The 11,696-nt window shown below is 36.5% G+C and overlaps 1 protein-coding gene across 3 annotated transcripts in view; it reads right to left on the minus strand.

Moving 5' to 3' along the window:
- Positions 1-9,673, minus strand: part of bach2b (BTB and CNC homology 1, basic leucine zipper transcription factor 2b) — a 110,639-nt gene extending 100,966 nt beyond the window's left edge. The window contains exon 1 of one of the 3 annotated variants that reach the window (XM_051876109.1): positions 9,318-9,673. The gene's annotated coding sequence lies outside the window, so the exon portion shown is untranslated. The remainder of the gene's footprint in view (positions 1-9,317) is intronic. The other 2 variants (XM_051876103.1, XM_051876106.1) reach the window with 2 other exon arrangements.
- Positions 9,674-11,696: the final 2,023 nt, after the last annotated feature.

Raw genomic sequence — 11,696 nt, forward strand, 5'->3', positions numbered from 1 at the left:
ACATTTTCCCATCTAGAAAAAAATGGCAGAGGGGGAAAGAAAATGACCTTGGCAGGAAGTTCTAGCATGCCTGAGACACAGTTCATTCAGGCTCTTAGCCGACATTGTTTTAAATTACTGCTGTCCCATACAGCAATTCAATACGACGTAATGGAGAAAAAGAGAAAGGGAAAGAGGTCAAAAACATCCACATTTTTCTGCAAGTTATGGTTGGCTGAAAATCTAAAGAATCCAAAAATGAAGTTGCCAAGGTACAGGAACTCTTTTGTTTTTTTTTCTTCAATCTAACTCAAAACCATTTCTCTGACGAAGAGTGTGCAGCGGAGGTTTTGACAGCATAGCTATGGTATGTTCACCTGGGATAAGCCTCGACAGAGCATCCAATGACGCAGAGAATCGGCGAAAAAAACATCCACACTTCTATAAATCTGACTTCTGCTGGCAGAGATACCCAGATGGGCATTTCTCTCGAATTTTGAATCATTCACATAAATGTTAATGGTTTGGGCGTGTAAATCTGGCATGCAACATTTATAGAAACATTTCACATTTTCCCTGGAATGCTCCATTTTTCATATATGCTAAAATATGCAGGAAAGCATTCAATGGGGGAAAGAGGAAAAAAAAAAAGAAACAACAAAACACATTTTCCAGGCTGGGTGGCACTAGTGTGTGTATGCATGTGCTTTAGTAAGTTTTGTGGTATAGTGTGTAGGTTATATTTAGACTGAGCATCAATATTGACACAGCACACTGCATATGACTCATCCGTACCGACACAGGCCAGTGACACCCCTGCCCTCCCTCACAGGTTTCCTTATTCCTATTGTGGTGTGAAACCATTTTAATTTGAATGTGTTTTAGTGACAGTGTGTCCATGTATGTATATACAGTATGTGTGTGTGTGTGTGTGTGTGTATGTAACTGCCTGAGGCTATGCCTGGCCCACATTCACTGCAGCACTTGGACTGGCTGTTTGCAGGAGGTAAAGACACTCCTGCCTGCTTCACTCGGGTCACTGATTGCCGGTTTGTCATTTCTGGAGAGAGTAGTGCTGAAGTACTCCAAGCTTAAGGCTTCGGAGCAGCCAAGCATTGATAAGGTGTCCTGGAGATTTCTGCAGACAGCAGCACATCAGTGCATAAATAATGCTGGAACAGTTAAGAGTGTGAGAAAGAGAGGGAGAGTTGCAAACAGAGATCCAGTGACACTACATAAGCTGCTTTCCAATTCCCATGGTGCTTATTGTACACTCATCCATCCATATACTGGACAGAGGATATCTGTAGAAGTTAACTTGGTGTGACGAAAATTGTTCATTTTGAAAACCCTGCAATGTTAAATATGATGCAAAAAACATACTTTTAAACATATAATATAAAAATGCTACTGTTTGAATTCAAAAGATTGAAGATTAAAAAAAAAAAAAAAATTAATGCTATTAATTATTAATTAAATGAATACTATTGTTTAGTAAGGATGCATTAAATAGATCAAAAGAGAGATTAAAAACTTACATTTTTACAAAATTATGTTCTTTGAACTTTTTATTTATCAAAGCATTTTGAAAAAAAAAAACATGGTTGCACAACTGTTTTCAACATTGATAATAATAATTATCAGCATATTAGAATGATTTATGAAGGGTCATGTGACACTTAGGGCTGGAGCAACTGCTGAAAATTCAGCTTTGCCATCATAGGAATAAGTTACATTTTAAAATATATTAAAACAGAAACAGTTGTGTTAAATTGTAAAAATATTTCACAATATTACTGTATTTTTGATCAAATAAATGCAGCCTTTTGCAATTTTCAATTAAATGTAAATAAAAATTCTTAATATTATACATATCTGTGCTAAAATAATATATTTAAATTAATATCATTTGTCAGTCTACAAATGACTGTTGTGTGAAATAATTTGTTTAATTATTAACATGTATACTACCGTCATGTCATTAACATGCCATTGTAACAGTCGCATATATTATTTCCGCAAACAACTGCGTATAAAGCACATCTGAGATAAATCAAGCTTAAAAACACCCTCAACTCCTTTTCACCACATTTATTTTAGTACTCAGGTGGTGTGCAAAAACTGGCGGGTAACTTTCCCTCTTCACCTCCTGTTAAATCATATGATGTGATAGATGTAGACTTGTTCCCTCTGCCAGGTTGCAGTCTTTCAGCCTGATCATATTGCTTCCAATGATCTGGAATGTTTGAAGGCTAACAGTTGGACCTAATTGCTCTAATGGTAGTGAGCCACCTGTTGGACCACTGTCTATCTATTGTTAGTGAGTCAGCACAGCGTGAGCTGACTATACATAGAGATCAGACAGGACAGACTGAGTCAGCCTCACTTCGATCTATAGTTTCTATTGGTTAAACTCCCACTCTAAGCGGAACGCAGAGGAGATAAGGAGAGGAGAGAGATGTCTGGCTCATGGGGAATGTGAGAATGAATGAGTTGCAGACTGCAGAATAAAGAACAGCATGAATGAGTCTAAGTAAAGTGACCAAGAAGTAACCAAACAAGTGAACAAGTCTTAAAGATGGAAAAACAGTGTGATATAATGGTCTGTCTGTAGTTCTCCAGGGTTCTCCAGTTGCAGTGCACATGTGACTCAGCAGCTGCAGGCATGAATATTCTGATAGGAATGACAGATCCAAATTTAACCACAGAACAAACAAACACACACACACACACACACACAGAAATCTCCAAGAAGAGATGCAAGAAGAGATGCAACTGGCTTTATACTTATACAGGTTGTTTTGTGCAATACAAAACCAGTACTTCTTTAGATAATTGCGAGGGGTACAAGTTTTATTTAGTAGAAAATGGGACCAGGGGACAAAATCTTAAGGTTTTTTCAGATACATTGGACATATGTTTTGAACCAGATCCTATATTAATTATATTTGGAGTTTCTGAAGAATTTTTGAGATTTACACTGGAACAACAACAGTTTGTTTCATATGGGTTAATCTCTGTCAAAAAACTTATTCTTTTGTTTTGGAAGAAAAAGGAAGTTCCAACTCTTAAAGGGGTGGTTGATTATAATTTCACTTTTTTAACTCTAGTTAGTGTGTAATGTTGCTGTTTGAGCATAAACAACGTCTGCAAAGTTACGACGCTCAAAGTTCAATGCAAAGGGAGATATTTTCTTTTAAATAATTCTCTGTTTAGGGACTACAACAAATGGCTGGTAGGGACTACAACGAGCTTCTTCCTGGGTTAGTGACATCACAAACCCTAAAATTTACATAACCCCTGCCTCCGGGAGCACGCAACAAAGGGGGCGAGGCCATGTTGGGCTGCTTTAGAGAAGAGGAAGAGTTGTTGTAGTGTCGTTATCATGCGGTCATTTTACACTGGACTGCTTCTCAAACAAGGGTCGATTCAACGCTGGATTTGCACAAAAGATTAACATGACGGTACATAGTCGATGTGTTTAATCAACTCTACAGCAACTACATAAAGTTATCCACTAACCGTTCAGAAATGTCCAGTTGCATCAGTCCCTTCATCAGTGTCCGACTCCAGTTTGAACAATGTAAGGCTGAACACCGTTACTGACAATCAGTCATTCTGGCTGTGTGAGATTCTCCAGCCTTGTTGTTAAGCAACCGAAGCACGAGCTGCTAAAGCTCCGCCCTCTTCTGGAAAGTGGCTGGGAGCAGCAGCTCATTTGCATTTAAAGGGACAAACACAAAAACAGCGTGTTTTTGCTCACACCCAAATAGGGGCAAATTTGACAAGCTATAATACATGATCTCTGGGTTATTTTGAGCTGAAACTTCACAGACACATTCTGGAGACACCAGAGAGTTATATTACATCTTGTGAAAAGGCGCATTACAGGTCCCCTTTAAAATATGGCTGACAGAGTTGACTGGTACACTACATTTAGAAAGAATTAGGTATACCCCAAAAGACAAGATTTTGTTATTTAAAAAAAGTTTGGTGCTATATATATATATATATATATATATATATTTTTTTTTTTTTTTTAATAACCAAGTCAGTGATCACAATGCCCATGAAAAAAGTCATACCGGTTTGGAGAGACATAAGGATGGGTAGATGATGACAAACAAAGCAAATAATAAGGTGTGACTCAATTGGACATGTGAATGCATGATTACTGCCAGTGTTATAGACTTTTCTTTACCTAGAATAATTGTGTGACTTCATTTTTAAAGATACACATAATTGTGATGAAGATGCATTTAAAATTCACTTGGCTCAAAGATTCTGGACAGGATGGAGTTAAAAAAATTGATTAGAAATAATATCAAACAGGTACTTTGCAAGTATGTGTGTTTGAAAAGTATGTAACCACACAAAGGTTCGAAAACCTGCAGGGCAACACGCTCAAATGGTGAAACCAAACTTGCCGTAAATTGAAACAGCATAGTTTCACAATGCTAAAGAACTTCTGGTATAAATACTTTGCAAAAAAACAGCAAAGCTAACAAATGACTGCAGATGACATGCTGCAAGTGCTGTAAACCAAGACACTTATCAGCTTGATCTAAAAAAAGAAAACACATGAAACATTTTGCACCTCACTGTTACTTAGACTGGTACAGCTAGTTTTCATTTTTCTTTTGATAACGTTAGAATAACATTAAAACCACTTCTACACTCCTACACGCCCACATTTTTTAATTAGGAAACAGTTCATAATGTGGATCTAAAATTAAGCAACACTTATTATGAATAATGTTATTAATGACCCTAAATGATCTTTATTTCAGTCTCAGAACAACTTATATATACACACTACCATTTCTGTAAGTTTGGGGTCAGTAAGATTTTTTTTAATGCTTTTGAAAGAAGTCTCTTATGCTCACCAAAGCTGCATTTATTTAATCAAAAATACAGTAAAATACAGTAATATTGTGAAATATTATTACAATTTAAATAGTTTTCAATTTCAATATATTTTAGAATTTATTCCTCTGATTGCAAAGCTGAATTTTCAGCATCAGTACTCGTCTTCAGTGTCACATGATCCTTCATAAATCATTCTAACATGCTGATTTGCTGCACAAGAAACATTTCTTATTATTATCACTGTTAAAAACAGTTGTGCTTAATATTTTTGTGATTTATTTAAAACCGAAATCTTTTGTAAATATCTTTACTGTCACTTTTGATCAATTTAATGCATACTTGCCAAGTTAAAGTATTAATTTTTTCGAATAAAAAAAAAAAAAAATCTTACTAAAACCCTAAAGTTTTGAACGGTAGTGTACATTGATCAAAGTAATCAGTGAGATAGAGAGCAGAATGGGAGTGGTTTTCTATGTACGAGAGCGGCTGACAGTATCAAAACAGCAGCTGTGCTGTGTGTTTACTGCTCGCTCAAAGCTGAGGCCGCCAGGAGGAAGCACCAAAAATCCAACAGACACACGTCATTCATTAATAACTAAACACATAAATCCCTCGATTCAGCTTAAAACAGAACTCCCGCGAAGAAGGAGTTTAAAAAGCAATGATCCAAACGTGACAGTAATTGTGTTAATTCAGCGCTCCGAGTGGAATTTTTCTTTCTGCATGCTGCTGTGGGCCAGAGAGACTGTTGACTTACACGGAATTCCTGGTGTGGTTTTTATGGGCTTCCATTGAGTCGAACGCTTCCACTATTCCACCCATAAACTTCCTGCTCGTTTGCGCTTGTTGTTTTTAACTGGAGCTCAATTCAGGCCAGATGTGGACCGGCCTGTCAATCTTTTAATTTATTTGTTTATTTGCGCTTTAACGCCACTTAAGATGACAAGACGGGCAAGCTGAAAACTTTAAAATGCCAAAGTGCATGGACAAAATGATTTACAATATGACTGAGGTAACAACACAGTCACACAATCCCAAAAATCCTCGAACAAAATCGTCCAATCAGGATTTGGCCTGTAGGAACAGCTAGTGAGATTTGCTTTGGCACAAACACTGATGAGGGTGAACACAGAGAGATTCCCTCTACCGTCTGCGGGTTTGTGTGCCATTATAGACACGCTCACTGCACAGTGACTGATGACGCCAATCACTCACTGCCACCCAAAATGCTATGTGAGAACAGAAAAAAAGGCCCGTCTGAACTTAAATGGCTCAGCTTGCTCACTCGTTCTCTCTATCTTTTTCTTTTTCTCCTTCTCAGAGGCTGGAACTCGGTCAAACATGCCTTAGTGCTGACGTGGGACGGCTATGGGAACATGTTTTCATACCCAAGGCTGTTATTCTCTGTGAAGAGCTTTACTGGTGGGCTTATTCAAACAGGCGGGAGAGAAGAAATGCTAAAACTTGTAAAAACTCAAATGTACCAGAACACTGCTGTTCAAGTACTATGATACATGAGAGTTTAAAATACACTTAATCCAATATCAATCATTAGGCATTAATGAGGTCGATGTAAAATATCCGTTTATTTTCCTACTCTAGTTACTCAATGCCATCTGTAAACTCAACCAAAATGGGATAGGCTCTTTAGAAAAATTACTGTTAAAACCTGTCAGTTTATGAATCATCAGCATGAGAACGCCTGGACAAACAACCGCTGTTAAACTGATCTTGAATGGAGTTTATTTAGTCATTTTCTTAAAAGAAAGAACAAAAATGATAAGAATACAAATAATACAATTCATTAATTTAGGGAATTCGCATTTGATGAATAATTCATTCGAATTTTAATTGTTGTGAGCAAGAAGCAAATCATGACTTGCAGAGAAAACACACTGAGGGTGGATTTATATCAGAAATGTAGGTGGATCTTAATGAAGCTATTAATTGCGCTGCAAACTTAGGTCAGACAGACTCATCCTCCCTGAAAATATGATTTAATTATGAGTGCTGACAGGGGCTTTTTGCACTACCTTTCTTTCCCAATAAGAAAATGATCAAATTCAACAAGATAGCTTACATTAAATGGGATAGGAGGACTTTTATGTATGGTACTTTAAAACAGGGGTTTTCAAACTGGGACCGGAGACTCTGAGGGGCTGCAAGGGAGTGCTTGGGGGTCCGTGGAAATGTTTAGGGAAAAAAGTGTAAAAAATGTAAAAAAAAATAATAATAATAATAATAAAGAGAGTAAATAAATTAAAATAGATTAAAATGCATAAATAAAATAAAAATAATAGGCTAATTACCTTACACCAGACCTACATCACAACACAAATATTTGTTACATGTATTAAGATTAGGTGACTGAAGCTGTCATTCTTCCGAACATCTCCTTTTGTGTTACACGGAAGGAAGAAAGTTGTAGGGTTAGAATAATATAAGTAAATGATGACAGAATGCTCATTATTTGAAAGAACTATCCCTTTAAGGCATCTACTAATGACAAATGTAGCCTACATATCTGTGATCTCCATTAGGGGAGGGACAGTGAGCTTGAACGCATGATACTGTATATATAAAAAACAATGGCGTCATATCTGCAGCACGAGATTATCCACGTGTCTCTATACATTCAAATCGATTTACAAACCTAAAATCATTTTAATTTAAATAAGACAATAACGTGGGTTTTGTTAGCTATGGTTTCCTACAGTCTCCCTTAAAGGCTTATAGAAGGGGGAGGGGGAAAGTGTAAACAGTTTTATAAAAGGGAAGTGTTTTAAAAAAAACCGATAGGCTATGATGAATAGGCCTATTAGGGAAATGTGAAAATAATTTTAACATTCGAAACTAATGTAAAAATTCTTAACGATACGTTTCTAGTTGAACAATTCAGTCTGTGGGCAAAAGAAAAAATATACTGGATGGTTCAGTAGCGCCGCAGACAAAGGAATGCACGCGCAGCTCAAATTGCTGCATCACCTCATTTCAAATGCCCTCAAAACATTGATTCATTCAGACGCTTGTCAACTCACTTACTGAATAACCGGAATTAATTAATTAAATGAACCGTGTTGGGAATCCTGTCCAAAAGAAAGAAAGCAAAAAATATATAGGCTATATATATACACATTTATATTCACGCGTATGTTATTATTGTCCAGTAAACCCTGCACAAAAACATCATTCCGGTTCATATATTATTATTATGATGATCAAATGGCTTTTTGTGTACATGTGTGGGGTTTAGCGGGAATTGGAGATTTAAACCTGAGAATAAAACCGCCAAGTCATTCATAACAACTTAACCAATCCACATAAACCATACAATATCTAGCGTTTATTTTACGGATATTTTCCTCATTAGCAAAAGAGTAATTATCACATCGCATTCCCGAATGCGCGCTCGCGCTTACTACATCCACCTCTGCTGGTGTCCGTTAAATTAGTCGTATTATTCAACGCGGAACCTAACGTGGTAACGCGAAACACCTGCATCATTGAGTGAAGTTCGTTGAGTTTATTCATCATCATTGAGGGAAGACCGGAGATCCAGCATTCCAGCGTGCGCGCGCTGAAAACTGTCCCTCGTTCCTTTAAATGGTAGTCGAGACGTTTGCATTGGCTGCTGAACCAAATAAGGCTCGCCGTCCCTTACACAGCAAATATTCTGCTGATTTTATGGGGATTAATCAGAGTGTGTAATGCAATGGCTGTGGTTTACATCAGAGATGTGCTGCGCAGAACAAAGACAGCTTGCTTCCCATTTTTACAACCCACTGCAGTAAGCACATTTTCCTACCAGCCGTGTATTTTTATCCGATTGCTCTTTGAAACCGAGATGAGCTGATATGCAGCGTCTGGTCTCTAGATTGAACCCTCATGCATAATTTTAAAAAATACTAAATGATAAATAATGTTAATGATAAACCTATTAACCGTTGTGATATTTATTAAACCACTGGGATAAAAAACAAAAAAACAAAAAACAAAAAAAAACAACCCACTTTAATTCTCAACTCATCCACTCATTAGGAAGAAAAGGAGGCGGGAATCTACACCGGGGGTCTCCGTCGTTGTTATGATCGGTCAAGGCCGAGTGACAACTTCTTTTCTTTAAGCGAAAACAAGCCATGCCTGACCCTCCTCCCCCCGGGATAGCAGTGCATCCCACTACTAGCAAACACACTCAAACTATTGTCACCGCTGCACAACAGGATGTGGTAACATTACGTTTAAAAGGGAGTGTATTTTCAGCTGAAGTAACCCCTGGCAGGCATGCGGTTTAGCATTTTCCCTTTCTGTGATATTTGCCTGTATATCGTGAAACAAAGCCTCTAAGTACCTGGTAGCTGTGAAATAGCCCACTCAAAAACACAAGTTTGGCGCTCCGTTTCCATTTACGACAGAGGAATCACATGTAACGCACAGGAGGCATCGAGGACAAAAATAATCATGCAACTCACCTTCAGCCTAGTTATTTTTCCTTGTGATCCAGCCCTTTTGTCCGTTTAGCAAATATTTTTTTTCACATGATGACTTCCTTGCAGACTCCTAAAGTCCCCGGGGCTGCAGGGAGATCACGTTTTGCCTTGCACTCTTACAATATTTTTTTTTTTTTAGGAGAAAGAAAGCACGTTTATGGTTGTAAAAGTGTATATAAAAATGTGTGTGTATGTAAATGTGTGTGTGGTGATCTCTGCAGCGTGCGGCTCCGTCTCCTCTGTTTGTTACACTCGAATGAAACGCCTACTCTCAATCGCTACATTGTTGACATTCGCGCACTGACGTCATTCCATCCCTCATTCACAACATAGCGAGCTGCGCATTGCGTTGCTGCCTCCAGTGGCAAGGCACCTTACTCCAAATATGTGCGCAGCCGCGGTTCGCGAATTAGAGTAGCGGGGAAAAGCGATGTGTGTTCCGAAGCCAGTTGCACGAGTACAGGCTGATCCTAAACGAGGACTGGGACTCACGTCTTGAAAGACTTTCAAGGAGAATACAGATTTAAACTTAAATGTGTGGGTTGAATAGTGACCTGCTCATTACATCGCTTTCTGCTATTCTGTTATTGTGATTTCGCTTTTTTGTACTAGGCCTTTCAAATTAGTTTATTCAAAAATTATTTGTTTTTGTTTTTATTTATGAACACATTTAAAAGTGAATATTTCTCATTGTTGGTTTATTTTTTGAAAGTCTATTTATCACATACAGTAAAAGTGATGTCTGGAGGGTAATGGTTTGGGGGTTTGTTTTTAATTACCCTACAAGTTTGATTAGGCTAAACCATCAACATATGAGAAAAATATTTTATATTTTAAATATGAAGGAGGAACAAAACTTGTTTAAGGTAGCCTATTTTTTCCTGACAAAATTATTTGGAAAAAAAGGGGTACGGAAAAAAACTACAGCTACAGGTTTTATTTCAATATGCAAAACAATTCACAGAAAAGCAAAGCTCACAGGAAAAATCATACATTTATACAACATAATTAGTTATTAATATTTCATTGGTTCTATCTTGTTTTTGCATGTGTTCATAATTTCTTTGTATGACAGCCTGGGCAAAAATTATGTCCGTACAATTTGGCATGTTTCATTGTGTTATCAACAACTGATTTCAAGCACAACTGTAAAAAAGAATTGTTGGTTTAACTTAAAAAAAGTAAGTTACCTGGTTGCCTTAAAATTTTGAGTTCATTCAAATAAAAAAAAAGTTAATACAATGAAGGCGATTGGTTTAATCAACAGAAACTCAAAAAATTACTTTATCTGAACCACATTAATTATTGAAGTTGATTTGACAAAAGAAAAAATGTTGTGTTAACAAATCATGAAAATATTTTTTTACAGTCTACAATACGCTTACCAAATCAAATTTTTAATAATTTGAATAAAGTGTAAAGATGTCAATTTTCCTAAGCCGGACATCACTTTTGGCCACTACTGTACCTTTCTACTATGCTGTGATTTCGCTTTTTGTAATAACAAGTTTATTAAATAATTGTTATTTTATGTTTTTACTTGTTGATTTTTTTGTGTGTGAAGTGAAATTTTTTCAGTGTTTATTTTTGAAAGTCAATTAAAACATACCTTAAAGTGTTGGCTAAAAAAAAAAAAAGCAATTGAACATTAACACCATTTTTGTCTTAAATAAATAAATAAAATGACAAATAAAAAAGTAACAAAACAATTCAGGCAATGCAAACAATACATTTATAAGATAAAAGCAAATGCAAATGTGACAACTTGCTCTGTCCTATTCATTAGTTGACTCTTGAATTAATATATGCCAGTGTGATTTTATTGTGTTTATGTATTTGTATTACAAAAAATATTAAAAGTGTTTGAAACCAACAAAACACTGGTATAAAAAAGCAACAAGCACTGCCCCTCAGTAACATAAGATAATAGTCATTGTTAATGCAGCAATAATAAACACAATAAGCTATACTGATTGTCTTAAACAGCCAAGTACTTGAGTGCTGAGATGTCTTTGTGCATCCGTGACTTACCTGCTCATAATTCCAGCATACTTTGTGCCAAACCCTCCTACTTACCGTTTGTACAAGAGAGCTTCAGCTGAAAATATTCTCATTTCTAATGTAGAATCCTTCCCCTAGGGAGCATGCATGTAATTATGAATTATCTAGCCGCCACAGACTTAATTTGTTTTTCTTATTTTATAATTCAGGGCTCTCTGTCACAATGTTGAATTTAGCATATACAAGAAATGGTTGAGTAGTCGCTGGATTTTGAAAATAATAGAAAGTTATTAAATAAATAAACAAACTGAATATAGCCACTTCTGTCTATGAAGTGTAAATTATCCAGTTACCTTTTTC

Source organism: Ctenopharyngodon idella, chromosome 20, assembly GCF_019924925.1.
Source record: "Ctenopharyngodon idella isolate HZGC_01 chromosome 20, HZGC01, whole genome shotgun sequence".
In the NCBI taxonomy this organism is placed as follows: Eukaryota; Metazoa; Chordata; class Actinopteri; order Cypriniformes; family Xenocyprididae; genus Ctenopharyngodon; species Ctenopharyngodon idella.